The following is a 16645-nucleotide window of genomic DNA, read 5'->3' as shown; positions in this document are numbered from 1 at the left end:
GCTGGCATAGAGTTGCTCATAATATGTTCTTATAATTGTTTGTATTTCTTTGGTGTTGGTTGTGATCTCTCCTCTTTCATTAATGATTTTGTTGATTTGGGTCCTTTCTCTTTTCTTTTGGATAAGTCTGACCAGGGGTTTATCAATCTTGTTAATTCTTTCAAAGAACCAGCTCCTAGTTTCGTTGATCTGTTCTACTGTTCTTTTGGTTTCTAGTTCATTGATTTCTTCTCTGATCTTTATTATTTCTCTTCTCCTGCTGGGTTTAGGCTTTATTTGCTGTTCTTTCTCCAGCTCCTTTAGGTGTAGGGTTAGGTTGTGTATTTGAGACCATTCTCGTTTCTTGAGAAAGGCTTGTATTGCTATATACTTTCCTCTCAGGACTGCCTTTGCTGTATCCTAAAGATTTTGAACAGTTGTGTTTTCATTTTCATTGGTTTCCATGAATTTTTTTAATTCTCCTTTAATTTCCTGGTTGACCCATTCATTCTTTAGTAGGATGCTCTTCAACCTCCATATATATAAGTTCTTTCTGACTTTCCTCTTGTGATTGAGTTCTAGTTTCAAAGCATTGTGGTCTGAAAATATGCAGGGAATAATCCCAATCTTTTGGTACGAGTTAAGACCTGATTTGTGACGTAGGATCTGAGCAATTCTGGAGAATGTTCCATGGACACTAGAGAAGAATGTGTATTCCATTACTTTGGGATGGAATGTTCTGAATATATCTGTGAATTCCATTTGGTTCAGTGTGTCATCTAAAGTCTTTATTTCCTTGTTGAACTTTTGTTTAGATGATCTATCCATTTCATTCAGGGGGGTGTTAAAGTCCCCCACAATTACTGTATTGTTGTCAATGTGTTTCTTCGCTTTTGTTATTAATTGCCTTATATAAGTGGTTGCTCCCATGTTTGGGGCATAGATATTTACAATTGTTAGATCTTCTTGTTGGATAGACCCTTTAAGTAGGATAGAGTGTCCTTCCTCATCTCTTATTACAGTCTTTGGTTTAAAATCTAGTTTGTCTGATATAAGGATTGCCACCCCAGCTTTCTTTTGGTGTCCATTAGCATGGTAAATGGTTTTCCACCCCCTCACTTTCAATCTGGGGGTGTCTTTGGGTCTAAAATGAGTCTCTTGCAGACAGCATATGGATGGGTCTTGTTTTTTAATCCAATCTGATAGCCTGTGTCTTTTGATTGGGGCATTGAGCCCATTTACATTCAGGGTAACTATTGAAAGGTATGAATTTAGTGCCATTGTATTGCCTGTAAGGTGACTGTTACTGTATATTGTCTGTATTCCTTTCTGATCTATGTTGTTTTTAGGCTCTCTCTTTGCTTAGAGGACCCCTTTCAATATTTCCTGGAGGGCTGGTTTCGTGTTTGCAAATTCCTTTAGTTTTTATTTGTCCTGGAAGCTTTTTATCTCTCCTTCAATTTTCAATGAGAGCCTAGCTGGATATAGTATTCTTGGCTGCATATTTTTCTCATTTAGTGCTCTCAAGTTCTCATGCCAGTTCTATCTGGCCTGCCAGGTCTCTGTGGCTAGGTCTGTTGCCAATCTAATGTTTCTACCATTGTAGGTTATAGATCTCTTCTCCCGAGCTGCTTTCAGGATTTTCTCTTTGTCTCTGAGACTCGTAAGTTTTACTATTAGATGTCGGGGTGTTGACCTATTTTTATTGATTTTTAGAGGGTTTCTCTGTACCTCCTGGATTTTGATGCCTGTTTCCTTCCTCACATTAGGGAAGTTCTCTGGTATGATTTGCTCCAATATACCTTCTGCCCCTTCTCTCTCTTTCTTCTTCTTCGGGGATCCCAATTATTCTAATGTTGTTTCATCTTATTGTGTCGCTTATCTCTTGAATTCTGCCCTCGTGATCCTGTAGTTGTTTCTCTCTCTTTTTCTCAGCCTCTTTATTTTCCATCATTTGGTCTTCTATATCGCTGATTCTCTCTTCTGCCTCATTTATCCTAGCAGTTAGTGTCCCCATTTTTGTTTGCACCTCATTAATAGCCTTTTTGATTTTGACTTGGTTAGATTTTAGTTCTTTTATTTCTCCAGAAAGGGTTTCTCTAATAACTTCCACGTTTTTTTCAAGCCCAGGTAGTATCTTTAAAGTCATGACTCTGATCTCTAAGTCTGACATCATACTAATGTCCGTATTGAGTAGGTCCCTTTCTGACGGTACTATCTCTTCTTCTTTTTGCTGAGGTGATTTTTTCGTCTTGTCATTTTTTCCAGAGGAGAATAGATGAATGACACAACAAAGTGCTACCAGGTTAACAACATCCCCAGCAAATATCCTCTAGACAAATCAGAAAAGACCTGCAACCAGGGGATAAGAAAGGGAATGAAAGGAAAAAGAAAGAGAAAAGAAAGGAAAAAACAACAAAAAGAAAAAGATAAAGATAAAAACAAAAAAGGAACAATACAAAAAAACAGAATATGATCAAATATGATCAGGTTAGTGCATAGATCAGTGCCACACACTAGCTTTTTGGCGTATTTTGGTCTGTTAGAAGAAAGTGCCTCCTAAAATTTTAAAGGAAGAAAGACTTATATATGTACAAAATAAGGGTTGATACAATGAAGGGATGGAAGATGACTGTAAAGATGAAAATTATAAAAGATTTTATAAAAGGGATTGATAAGATAAGAAGTTGTTTGAAAAAAGAAAGAAAAAGATTTAAAAAAAGAAAAAGAAAAAGAAAAACGAAAGAAAAAAAAGGTAGAGAATGTGATCAGACAGGAGACTAGAACAAAGCCATACACTAGTGATTTAGGGTATATTTTGATCTGTTAGAAGAAATTGTATCTCAAAATTTTAAGAGAGAACAGTTTATATAAATATATGCCAAATATAAGGGTAACTACTATGAAGGGATAAAATATGATTCCAAAATGAAAAATAAAAAATGTTTTTTTAAAAAAAGGGATTGATAAGATGTTGGTTGAAAAGGGGAAAAAGAAAAATTAAAAAAACAGTTAAAAATTAACTTTGAAAAACTAATGAATCATGGTAAAAAAAGCCATGAATTCTATGTGCAGTATTCCCCTAGCGCTGGAGTTCTCCTGTTCTCCTTGATCGGTAAACTTGGTCTTGGCTTGCTGGCTGTTCGTGCTGATCTTCTGGGGGAGGGGCCTGTTGCCGTGGTTCCCAAATGTCTTTGCCGGAGGCTGAATTGCCCCGCCCTTGTCCGTCCGGGCTAAGCAAGCTGCTCGGGTTTTCTCTCAGGAGCTTTTGTTCCCTGCAAGCTCTCGGTACAGCTTTGGAGGAGCAGGGTGAAAATGGTGGCCTCCCAATCTCCACCCGGAGGAGCTGAGAACTCGGGGCCCCGCTCCTCAGTGCGCCCCCAGAGAAAAGCAGTCCCTCCCGTGTCCTCGGTCTCCGGCCGCACTCCGTGCTCACCCGGCCTGTGACCGAGCATTTCTATCTCTGGCACCCGACCCCGTGTGGAGTCTCCAAACCCAGCAGATCCCCGCGGTGCGCTCCCGCGCCGCTCCTCCCGGGGGAGGAAGGGGAGTCTCCCCGGACCTGCCGCTTGTTGGATCCCTGCTGGAGGAGCAGTGGCCCGACTGGGCTGCGGATCACAGTTTATGGCCACCCCGAGCTGAGAGCCCGCGCCTTGGCTCCGTCTCTGCAGCCGGCTTCCCGGCTCCGATCCCTGGGAGCTCTGCCGCACTCAGGTACCCCCGGTCTTTCTGTGACCCCGAGGGTCCTGAGACCACACTGTCCCGCGAGGGTTCCACCCCCCGCTTAGCCACTGGAGCGACGTCCCTCAGCGGAGCCGGCTTCTAAAAGGTCCGATTTTGTGCTCCGCGGCTCTAGCACTTGCCAGAAGGGGCCGACGGAGGCCCCTCCCCCGCCGTCTATCCTCCCGAATATCGCCTCGGATTCACTTCTCCGCACGTCCTACCTTCCAGTAAGTGGTCGCTTCTCTGTTCAGAGTTGTTGCTACTCTCCTCTTCGGTCTCCTGTTGAGTTCGTAGCTGTTCAGAATGGTTTGATCCCTATTCAGCTGAATTCCTGAGACCAGACGAAATCCAGGTCTCCTACTCCTCCGCCATCTTGCTCCGCCTGCCCTGTTTACTAAGTTTTTGATACACATGTTTCAGGGCTATGTTTTAGGTACATAAAATTTCATGATTGGACAACTTCAACTGCTGTTTATATCCACATGGATTAGTTAAGGGAAGTACAAAACTGCACTGTTTGTACTATAAATTTTAGGCTTTTTAAATGGGCTCTCCTGAGGACAGGATGGGACTAATTCAAATGTGAAATATAAAATTTGATCATCTTACACAACATCTAAGATTAGAAACCAGAAGGTGTAGACTTCAATACTCAGCTTCAGAGGGTGTGGATAAGGGGCCTAACCATGTTTTAAAAAGGTCCCAAGTGATTCTGTCATCCTAATGAGATAAAAGGAAAGAAAAATCTGTGAAAACACACTGTGCTTGATGATTTGAGAATAAAATCTAATATGGCCTAAATATCTTTTCTGGGCATTTGTACATATTTCAGGAATCTTTCTTAACTAACTTCCACAGTCCACTTAAGTATGAAATGCTGTTGATGAACACAGGACACAATTAGAAGCAAGTGCGTAAGATTGCAGAATCCATCCCTCCTCTGTTAGGGTGCTGCGGTTTGAAGGGACGGGGCATGAGTAATTGTTACTTTCTGATGGAGATTCAGTACCCCTCCACTTCTCCAGTGCTCTGAAAGGCTTCTTCCAAATAGATGTGTCTGTGGTTCCAGGTTAAAAAAATAAATAAATGTACAACTGTGATTTATTTGATGAATGGTATTTTTTTTTAAAGATTTTTATTTATTTATTTGACAGAGAGAGAGACAGCGAGAGCAGGCACACAAGCAGGGGGAGTGGGAAAGGGAGAAGCAGGCTTTCTGCCGAGCATGGAGCCCGATGTGGGACTCGATCCCAGGACCCTGGGATCATGATCTGAGCTGAAGGCAGACGCTTAACAACGGAGCCACCCAGGTGCCCTTGATGAATGGTATTTTTAAGCATCAAACAAAACAAAACAAAACTCTACATTCTTACTCCGAACTGTACTCTTCTCAGTCCATAGCAGGGTTTATAATGGAAACTTGACCAAATACTACATGTTACTATTAGAGTGTTTTGTGTTTTCATGGTATAGTTCTTGAATTATTCTAAAATCAAGAAAATAACTTGAATACAGGAATTCTATGTTTTCACTTATTTTGGTAGAAATATTCTGTTGAAAAGTAACATGTTTTCTATGCCTCAATTGTGAAACTCATTTCCATTCTATTCTACTTGGTCTTATAGATATTTTTCCATGTTTTCTTACCATCACCATATATTACAACTAAAATAAAACCCCCTTGAAGGCAGGGATCTTGTCTCACATTTGTCAGTATGCCCTTGATCTGGCAGCAGAAATACTAGTGTAATAGTCAATGAATGTTTAAGAAGGTTGGATAGCATATGCATAGGTTTTAAAAGTATTTTTGCTCAATTTAAAGTAGGAGTGGATAAGTTATAGACTCATTTAAAGTGTATAAGGTAGACCCAGAAGCAGAAGTACTTTAAATTCAACAAATCCCTAGAAAGGGTTCTATATGCAGTGGAAATTCTATGCAATTTCATTTTCAGAGGCTAGAGAATACTTTTCTTCATTTGGGATTCTGGATTTTACATTGCTACTCTTGGTATTATAGGGAAAAAAAATCGCACTACTACTAGAATTATAGGCAAAAATCTTATTAAGGAAATTATGTAGTTTTTTCTTTAACAAGGAAGATTCTAGATATCTTAAATAAAATGGCTCATGTTTATATAAGATAGAATATTTATCCTATTATATGCTTGAGATAGCATTTGTATTCTAATAGGAAAATAGCAAAAATGAACAATTCCTAAGAGAGTGTGTTTAAATTAATTATAGTATAATCATATAATATTATATAGACATTAATTATATTTTAAATGGTTAATGAAGTAGTTAATGAAATAATTATTAATTAGATAATGAATATGCTCTTTAAATTAATAAGCAAAACTACAGGCTTCAATATCCTTCTAATTTTGTGAGTGATTGAGTGTGTGTGTGTGTGTGTTTGTGTGTGTATGAATGTGCTATATAAACAGAATACACCAAAATGTTTACAGTAATAATCTTGAGTGTAGGAATTATCATTTTGAGTAAAGTAATTATCAGAGTGATATTTCTCCTTTCTTTTGTCTATATTTTCTAAAATTACTTTTTTGATCAGAATATACGATTTTAAAAAATGTTAAAGTGGTTGTACATATAAATATTTAATTTACTAATTTACTATACCACTCATGGCAAGAAAAAGCTTTTGAAAGTTCTCATCTGTGACAAGTAACTTATGGTTTTCTGAAAATGAATTGAGTACATAAAGAGGCCATCTCCTGATAATAACTCTTGGGACAATAAGTACTCCAGGAGTCATATGCCACTGCTGAATAGCCTTAACCACACAACAAATAAATCAACAACAGAAAATATACAATACACCTTTTTTTTTTTAACATAATTGCTGCACCCAAAGTGGGGCTTGAACTCACAACCTCTACATCAAGAGTAAGATGCTCTACCAACTGACCCAGCCAGGTGCCCCCAATATACCTGTTCTGTTTTGACACATGAATACATGTAGCTCTTTAAGTATGAGGTGTTATGAAAGTATGCTTTTTAGAAATCACATAATTTATACTTTTTTTAAAAATTTTTTTATTGTTATGTTAATCACCATATATTACATAATTTGTTTTGGTGTACTGTTCCATGATTCATTGTTTGTTCATAACACCCAGTGCTCCATGCAGAATGTGCCCTCTTTAATACCCATCACCAGACTAACCCGTCCCCCCACCCTCCTCCCCTCCAGAAACCTCAGTTTGTTTTTCAGAGTCCATCATCTCTCCTGGTTCGTCTCCCCCTCTGACTTACTCCCCTTCATTCTTCTTCTCCTGCTATCTTCTTCTTTTTCTTTTTTCTTAAAATATGTTGCGTTATTTGTTTCAGAAATACTGATCTGTGATTCAACAGTCTTACACAATTCACAGCGCTCACCGTAGCACATATCTTCCCCAATGTCCATCACCCAGCCACCCCACCCCTCCCACCCCGACCACTCCAGCAACCCTCAGTTTGTTCCTGAGATTAAGAATTCCTCATATCAGTGAGGTCATATGATACATGTCTTTCTCTGATTGACTTATTTCACTCAGCATAACACCCTCCAGTTCCATCCACGTCGTTGCAAATGGCAAGATCTCATTCCTTTTGATGGCTGCATAATATTCCATTGTGTATATATACCACTTCTTCTTTATCCATTCATCTGTCGATGGACATCTTGGCTCTTTCCACAGTTTGGCTATTGTGGACATTGCTGCTATAAACATTGGGGTGCACGTACCCCTTCGGGTCCCTACATTTGTATCTTTGGGGTAAATACCCAGTAGTGCAATTGCTGGATTGAATGTTAGCTCTAATTTCAACTGTTTGAGGAACCTCCATACTGTTTTCCAGAGGGATTGCACGAGCTTGCATTCCCACCAACAGTGTAGGAGGGTTCCCCTTTCTCCACATCCCCGCCAACATCTGTCGTTCCCTGACTTGTTAATTTTAGCCATTCGGACGGGTGTGAGGTGGTATCTCATTGAGGTTTTGATTTGGATTTCCCTGATGCCGAGCGATGTTGAGCACTTTTTCAAGTGCCTGTTGGCCATTTGGATGTGTTCTTTGGAAAAATGTCTGTTCATGTCTTCTGCCCATTTCTTGATTGGATTATTTGTTCTTTGGGTGTTGAGTTTGATAACTTCTTTATAGATTTTGGATACTAGCCCTTTATCTAATATGTCATTTGCAAATATCTTCTCCCATTCTGTCGGTTGTCTTTTGGTTTTGTGGACTGTTTCTTTTGCTGTGCAAAAGCTTTTATCTTCATGAAATCCCAATAGTTCATTTTTGCCCTGGCTTCCCGTGCCTTTGGTGATGTTTCTAGGAAGAAGTTGCTGCGGCTGAGGTCGAAGAGGTTGCTACCTGTGTTCTCCTTTAGGATCTGGATGGACTCCTGTCTCACGTTTAGGTCTTTCAACCATTTGGAGTCTATTTTTGTGTGTGGTGTAAGGAAATGGTCCAGTTTCATTCTTCTGCATGTGGCTGTCCAATTTTCCCAACACCATTTGTTGAAGAGACTGTCTTTTTTCCACTGGACATTCTTTCCTGCTTTGTCAAAGATAAGTTGACCATACACTTGAGGGTCCATTTCTGGGCTCTCGATTCTGTTCCATTGATCTATGTGTCTGTTTTTGTGCCAGTACCATACTGTCTTGATGATGACAGCTTTGTAATAGAGCTGGAAGTCTGGAATTGTGATGCCGCCAGCTTTGCTTTTCTTTTTCAACATTCCTCTGGCTATTCGGGGTCTCTTCTGGTTCCATACAAATTTTAGGATTATTTGTTCCATTTCTTTGAAAAAAGTGGATGGTATTTTGATGGGGATTGCATTGAATGTGTAGATTGTTCTAGGTAGCATTGACATCTTGACAATGTTGGTTCTTCCAATCCATGAGCATGGAACGTTTTTCCATTTCTTTGTGTCTTCTTCAATTTCTTTCCTGAGTATTTTATAGTTTTCTGAGTACAGATCCTTTGCCTCTTTGGTTAAATTTATTCCTAGGGATCTTATGGTTTTGGGTGCAATTGTGAATGGGATCGACTCCTTGCTTTTTCTCTCTTCTGTCTTGTTGTTGGTGTATAGGAATGCCACTGATTTCTGTGCATTGATTTTATAGCCTGCTACTTGACTGAATTCCTGTATGAGTTCTAGCAGTTTTGGGGTGGAGTCTTTTGGGTTTTCCACATATAGTATCATATCATCTGCAAAGAGTGAGAGTTTGACTTCGTCTTTGCCGATTTGGATGCCTTTGATTTCTTTTTGTTGTCTGATTGCTGTGGCTAGGACTTCTAATACTATGTTGAATAGCAGTGGTGAGAGTGGACATCCCTGCCGCGTTCCTGACCTTAGGGGAAAAGATCTCAGCTTTTCCCCATTGAGAATGATATTCGCTGTAGGTTTTTCATAGATGGCTTTTATGATATTGAGGTATGTACCCTCTATCCCTATACTCTGAAGAGTTTTGATCAAGAAAGAATGCTGTACTTTGTCAAATGCTTTTTCTGCATCTATTGAGAGGATCATATGACTCTTGTTCTTTCTTTTGTTAATGTATTGTATCACGTTGATTGATTTGCGGATGTTGAACCAGCCTTGTAGCCCAGGGATAAATCTCACTTGGTCGTGGTGAATAATCCTTTTAATATACTGTTGGATCCTATTGGCTAGTATTTTGGTGAGACTTTTTGCATCCATGTTCATCCAGGATATTGGTCTGTAATTCTCCTTTTTGATGGGATATTTGTCTGGTTTTGGGTTCAAGGTAATGGTGGCCTCATAAAATGAATTTGGAAGTTTTCCTTCCATTTCTATTTTTTGGAACAGTTTCAGGAGAATAGGTATTAATTCTTCTTTAAATTTCTGATAGAATTCCCCTGGGAAGCCATCTGGCCCTGGGCTTTTGTTTGTTGGGAGATTTTTGATGACTGCCTCAATTTTTTTAGTGGTTATAGGTCTGTTCAGGTTTTCTATTTCTTCCTGGTTCAATTTTGGTAGTTGATACATCTCTAGGAATGCACCCATTTCTTCCAGGTTATCTAACTTGCTGGCATAGAGTTGCTCATAATATGTTCTTATAATTGTTTGTATTTCTTTGGTGTTGGTTGTGATCTCTCCTCTTTCATTAATGATTTTGTTGATTTGGGTCCTTTCTCTTTTCTTTTGGATAAGTCTGACCAGGGGTTTATCAATCTTGTTAATTCTTTCAAAGAACCAGCTCCTAGTTTCGTTGATCTGTTCTACTGTTCTTTTGGTTTCTAGTTCATTGATTTCTTCTCTGATCTTTATTATTTCTCTTCTCCTGCTGGGTTTAGGCTTTATTTGCTGTTCTTTCTCCAGCTCCTTTAGGTGTAGGGTTAGGTTGTGTATTTGAGACCATTCTCGTTTCTTGAGAAAGGCTTGTATTGCTATATACTTTCCTCTCAGGACTGCCTTTGCTGTATCCTAAAGATTTTGAACAGTTGTGTTTTCATTTTCATTGGTTTCCATGAATTTTTTTAATTCTCCTTTAATTTCCTGGTTGACCCATTCATTCTTTAGTAGGATGCTCTTTAGCCTCCATGTATTTGAGTTCTTTCCGACTTTCCTCTTGTAATTGAGTTCTAGTTTCAAAGCATTGTGGTCTGAAAATATGCAGGGAATGATCCCAATCTTTTGGTACCGGTTGAGACCTGATTTGTGACCTAGGATGTGATCAATTCTGGAGAATGTTCCATGGGCACTAGAGAAGAATGTGTATTCCATTGCTTTGGGATGGAATGTTCTGAATATGTCTGTGAAGTCCATTTGGTCCAGTGTGTCATTTAAAGTCTTTATTTCCTTGTTGATCTTTTGCTTAAATGATCTGTCCATTTCAGTCAGGGGGATGTTAAAGTCCCCCACTATTATCGTATTATTATCAATGTGTTTCTTTGCTTTTGTTCTTAATTGCCTTATATAATTGGCTGCTCCCATGTTCGGGGCATAGATATTTACAATTGTTAGATCTTCTTGTTGGATGGACCCTTTAAGTAGGATAGAATGTCCTTCCTCATCTCTTATTACAGTCTTTGTTTTAAAATCTAGTTTGTCTGATATAAGGATTGCCACCTCAGCTTTCTTTTGGTGTCCATTAGCATGGTAAATGGTTTTCCACCCCCTCACTTTCAATCTGGGGGTGTCTTTGGGTCTAAAATGAGTCTCTTGCAGACAGCATATGGATGGGTCTTGTTTTTTAATCCAATCTGATAGCCTGTGTCTTTTGATTGGGGCATTGAGCCCATTTACATTCAGGGTAACTACTGAAAGGTATGAATTTAGTGCCATTGTATTGCCTGTAAGTTGACTGTTACTGTATGTTGTCTGTGTTCCTTTCTGATCTTTGCTGCTTTTAGGCTCTCTCTTTGCTTAGAGGACCCCTTTCAATATTTCTTGGAGGGCTGGTTTTGTGTTTGTAAATTCCTTTAGTTTTTGTTTTTTCTGGAAGCTTTTTATCTCTCCTTCTATTTTCAATGACAGCCTAGCTGGATATAGTATTCTTGGCTGCATATTTTTCTCGTTTATTGCTCTGAAGATATCTTGCCAGTCCTTTCTGGCCTGCCAGGTCTCTGTGGATAGGTCTGTTGCCAATCTAATGTTTCTACCATTGTAGGTTACATATCTCTTCTCCCGAGCTGCTTTCAGGAATTTCTCTTTGTCTCTGAGACCCGTAAGTTTTACTATTAGTTGTCGGGGTGTTGACCTATTTTTATTGATTTTGAGAGGTGTTCTCTGTGCCTCCTGGATTTTGATGCCTGTTTCCTTCCTCACATTAGGGAAGTTCTCTGCTATTATTTGCTCCAATATACCTTCTGCCCCTCTCTTTCTTCTTCTTCTGGGATCCCAATTATTCTAATGTTGTGTCGTCTTATCGAATCACTTATCTCTCGAATTCTGCCCTCGTTATCCTGTAGTTGTTTCTCCCTCTTTTTCTCAGCCTCTTTACTTTCCATTATTTGGTCTTCTATATCACTGATTCTCTCTTCCGCGTCATTTATCCTAGCATTATTGCCCCCATTTTTGATTGCACCTCATCAATAGCCTTTTTGATTTCGACTTGGTTAGATTTTAGTTCTTTTATTTCTCCAGAAAGCGTTTCTCTAATAACTTCCACGCTTTCTTCAAGCCCAGCTAGTATCTTTAAAGTCATGATTCTGAACTCTAGGTCCGACATCGTACTAATGTCCGTATTGAGTAGGTCCCTGGCTGACGGTACTACGTCTTGTTCTTTTTGCTGAGGTGATTTTTTTCGTTTTGTCATTTTGTCCAGAGGAGAATAGTTGAGTGAGAGAACAAAATGCTAACAGGTTTACAACGTCCCCAGCAAATATACTGTATACAAATCAGAAAAGACCTGAAACCAGGGGAAAAGAAAGGGAAAGATAGAAAAAAGAAAGAGAAGAAAAACGAAAAAAAAAAGAAAAAAGAAAAAAATATAAAAACAAAAACAGAACAATACAAAAAAAAGCAGAATGTGATCAAATATGATCAGGCTAGTGCATAGATCAGTGCCACACACTAGATTTTGGACGTATTTTGGTCTGTTAGAAAAAAGTGCCTCCTAAAATTTTAAAGGAAGAACGACATATATGTACAAAATAAGGGTTGATACAATGAAGGGATAGAAGATGAATGTAAAGATGAAAATTATAAAAGATTTTATAAAAGGACTTGATAAGATAAGAAATTGTTTGAAAAAAGAAAGAAGATTAAAAAAAAAAAGAAAAAGGGAGAGAATGTGATCAGGCAGGAGACTAGAACAGAACCATACACTTGTGATTTAGGGTATATTTTTATCTGTTAGAAGAAACTGTATCTCAAAATTTTAAAGAGAGAACAACTTATATATATATGCCAAAAATAAGGGTAACTACTATGAAGGGATAAAATATGACTCTAAAAATGAAAAATAAAAAATGTTTTTTTTTTTTTTAAAGAGATTGATAAGATGTTTGTTGAAAAAGGGAAAAAGAAAAAGAAAAAAAAACAGTTAACACAAATTAACTTTGATGAACTAATGAATCATGGTAAAAAAAAGCCATGAATTCTATGTGCAGTATTCCCCTAGCGCTGGAGTTCTCCCGTTCTCCTTGATCGGTAAACTTGGTCTTGGCTTGCTGGCTGTTCGTGCTGATCTTCTGGGGGAGGGGCCTGTTGCTGTGGTTTCCAAATGTCTTTGCCGGAAGCTGAATTGCCCCGCCCTTTTCGGTCCTGGCTAAGCAAGCTGCTCGGGTTTGCTCTCAGGAGCTTTTGTTCCCTGCAAGCTCTCGGTACAGCTTTGGAGGACCAGGACATAAATGGTGGCCTCCCAATCTCCGCCCGGAGGAGCTGAGAACTCGGGACCCCGCTCCTCAGTGTGCCCCCAGAGAAAAGCAGTCCCTCCCGTGTCCTCGGTCTCCGGCCGCTCTCCGTGCTCACCCGGCCTGTGACTGAGCGTTTGTATCTCTGGCACCTGACCCCGTGTGGAGTCTCCAAACCCAGCAGATTCCTGCGGTGCGCTCCCGTGCCACTCCTCCCGGGGGAGGGAGGGGAATCTCCCCAGCTCTGCCGCTTGTTGGGTCCCTGCTGGAGGCGCAGTGGCCCGACTGGGCCGCGGATCAGAGTTTATGGCCACCCCGAGCTGAGAGCCCGCGCCTCGGCTCCGTCTCTGCAGCTGGCTTCCCCGCTCCAATACCTGGGAGCTCTGGCACACTCAGGCACCCCCGGTCTTTCTGTGACCCCAAGGGTCCTGAGACCCCACTGTCCCCAAGGGTTCCACCCCCGCTTAGCCACTGGAGCGACGTCCCTCAGCAGAGCTGACTTCTAAAAGGTCCGATTTTGTGCTCCGCGGCTCTAGCACTTGCCAGAAGCGGCCGGCGGAGGCCCCTCCCCCACCATCTATCCTCCCGAATATCGCCTCGGATTCACTTCTCCGCACGTCCTACCTTCCAGACAGTGGTCGATTCTCTGTTCAGAGAGTTGTTGCTACTCTCCTCTTTGATCTCCTGTTGAGTTCGTAGGTGTTCAGAATGGTTTGATCCCTATTCAGCTGAATTCCTGAGACCAGAGGAAATCTAGGTCTCCTACTCCTCCACCATCTTGCTCCGCCCCCCTCCATAATTTATACTTGTAATAATTTTTTTTTTCTCAACAACAGATGGTTCGGGGCAAGCATTGTCAGAATTATTATGTGCCGGGGGCGCCTGGGTGGCTCAGTTGGTTAAGCGACTGCCTTCGGCTCAGGTCATGATCCTGGAGTCCCGGGATCGAGTCCCACATCGGGCTCCCTGCTCGGCGGGGAGTCTGCTTCTCCCTCTGACCCTCCTCCCTCTCGTGCTCTCTGTCTCTCATTCTTTCTCTCTCAAATAAATAAATAAAATCTTTAAAATAAAAAGATTTATTATGTGACTTTAACTCCAGTCACACAATAAAATGTTTAAATATCAATCTGTTAATATATAGTTGAATAAACACTCAATTCAGCAATATCTTTAAATTTGAAAATAAAGCAGCTTCTAGAAAAAATAACTTTCAATGTAGAATACTTCTCTTTCCAGATCATTTTGTACCCCAGTATATACATAATCTTAGTAATACTTCAATTTGGATTTTAAGGATTGGTTTGATTGGTTTTCTTTCAGTTCAGTAGTTTACTTTTTTTTAAAGATTTTATTTACTTATTTGACACAGAGAGACACCCCGAGAGAGGGAACACAAGGAGAGGAAGTGGGAGAGGGAGAAGAAGCAGACTTCCCACCGAGCAGGGCGGGCTCGATCCCAGGTCCCTGGGATCATGACCTGAGCCGAAGGCAGACGCTTAGTGACTGAGCCACCCAGGTGCCCCAGTTTAATTTATTATTATTATTATTATTATTGGAGTAAAAAGAATTCACTTTTGTATACATAATATAATTGGATGGGACAAATACAATATATTCGAATCATACCTCCTAATTTCAAATCTTAACTCTGCTACCTGTTAACCATGTTTTCTCTTTTAAAATGAAATTAATAACAACAGCTACTTAATATCATTTTCTTGATGACTGAATTCATGCATATATGTAAAACTCCTATCAGAGTAATTGGCCTATAATAAAATTTGACAAATGTTAGCTTCTAAATATACTTGCCATCTTTGAATGTAGTCTACTTTGAGAATTCAAGAAGTCTTTTTGAAGTTACTGAAACTTTTAATATCATTGAAGATACTTGAGCAATATATTTCTAAGAATCTCTGATGATATCATTGATTTTATGTAGGAAGACCAGCTCTTTGAGGACAGGGTAGTTCTTCATGACATGAAACTTTGAAGCAAATTACAAGATTAACATGCAAATCCTCAATTGCAGAAAAGAGTATGAAATCCCCTGGATGTTAGGTATTCTTAATCTGGAGGTCTTGGGTTTCAAGCTCCTCATTCATACACAAACCTTTGTACATAAATGTGTAGGTGTATATAGGAGTCTCTATAACTTTTACTAGATAGTTGCAGGTATCTATGGATTCATAATCGTATAATAACTCCTGTGCTAGATTTATGTAGAAAATGTGGTTATGGCATCAATGAGAGAATAATAAACCCTGCTTGAACTGAGTACAGACTCTTCAGTGAAGGTAACCACATGGCTGAACATTAAAAGGGGACTAAGATTTCACTTGGGAGACAATAGAAAGTAGTTTCAGAGAAAGGGAGCAGTATGTTCCCACTGGAGTAGGTATAAATCAACATGCCATCTTAGGTAACTGCAAGAGAGCAGTAATGAATAGGACAATGGGTGGGCATAGGAAAATAGGGAGATATGAGGATGGTTAATTAAGTGTGTAAAGAGCCTTTATGCCATAAATAAACTGGAGTTATCCTAAGGTCAATGGCAATATAGAACAATTTTCACAGGGCCATAACCTGGTTCTTCATTTAGAAGTGTAATTCTGAAATGTTGAAAATGGCTTAAAGCAAGATAGCACCCGAAATAAAATTTATTTACAAAAGTCCATTTTAGATATAAGGGAGGCCTGAACCAAGATGGTGGCATGGGAAAGATGGTTACAGAAGTGGCATAAATTTTCACCTGTAGAATAAAAGGAAAATATGTATTTAAGATGTTGCTCAAGATTCAAGCTTGGTGGCCTAGAGGATGTGAGGCCATTTACTAAAAAAGGAATCCATTATCAGAGTTAGGTTTTGGCTGCAGTGAATTCATATTGGAGCACGTAGTTGGAGGTTAAGAGAATGCACACTGAGAACTGGGATCATGTTGCATCTTGGCTTTATATACCTGTATTACCTTAGCCTTTCTGAGTCCAATTTCATAATAGGCAATGAGATACATTGATTCAGAAATCAAGGGGGAAATATAGTGTGTAAGGAGTTTTTCTCAACATAGAAATTTGAAGAAAATAGTGACCTTAAATGTGATTCTTTCTTTCGCTGTCATTACAGTATCCCTGTGTTGAGGGACAGTTCTCCACAAGTGCCTCACATTATAGGGTCATGCACTGTCTTCATTTTGTATTCTCTTTTAAGGGTGTTTATACCGTGATAGAAATAGTGTCTTTCTAGAACAAAGGTCAGATGGATTTATTAAAGATTCCAGTTTCCTAAGCTTAGGCCTCCTCTCATTATGCAGTGAAGTTCCTCTTCAGATGTCATCTGGTCCTTCTCATATCATCCTGCGAGAACTGGAGATCAGATTACTGGCATGTGAAAATGCTGGTATTCTGTCTATGGTTAGTGTTATGAGTAATAAAATCTGTTGTCTAAAACTAAGGGGTCTTGTATCTTGTGCCAGAATCCATGCAAGTGAGACAGGCTAACCTTTTAGCTTTCAAATTCAATAAAATCTCAGAAGTTTTGCAGTTCCTGACACACTTTGTTTTTACACAAAAGAGAGAACTTTATAGGAAACTGAGCAATAATCCACACTCAGATGTTT

This window comes from Eumetopias jubatus, unplaced genomic scaffold, assembly GCF_037043125.1.
Source record: "Eumetopias jubatus isolate StellerSeaLion01/CBP00866 unplaced genomic scaffold, mEumJub1_p1.0 scaffold_14, whole genome shotgun sequence".
Taxonomy (NCBI): domain Eukaryota; kingdom Metazoa; phylum Chordata; class Mammalia; order Carnivora; family Otariidae; genus Eumetopias; species Eumetopias jubatus.
The sequence above is the reverse complement of the archived record's forward strand: the minus strand, read 5'-3'. Positions refer to the sequence as shown.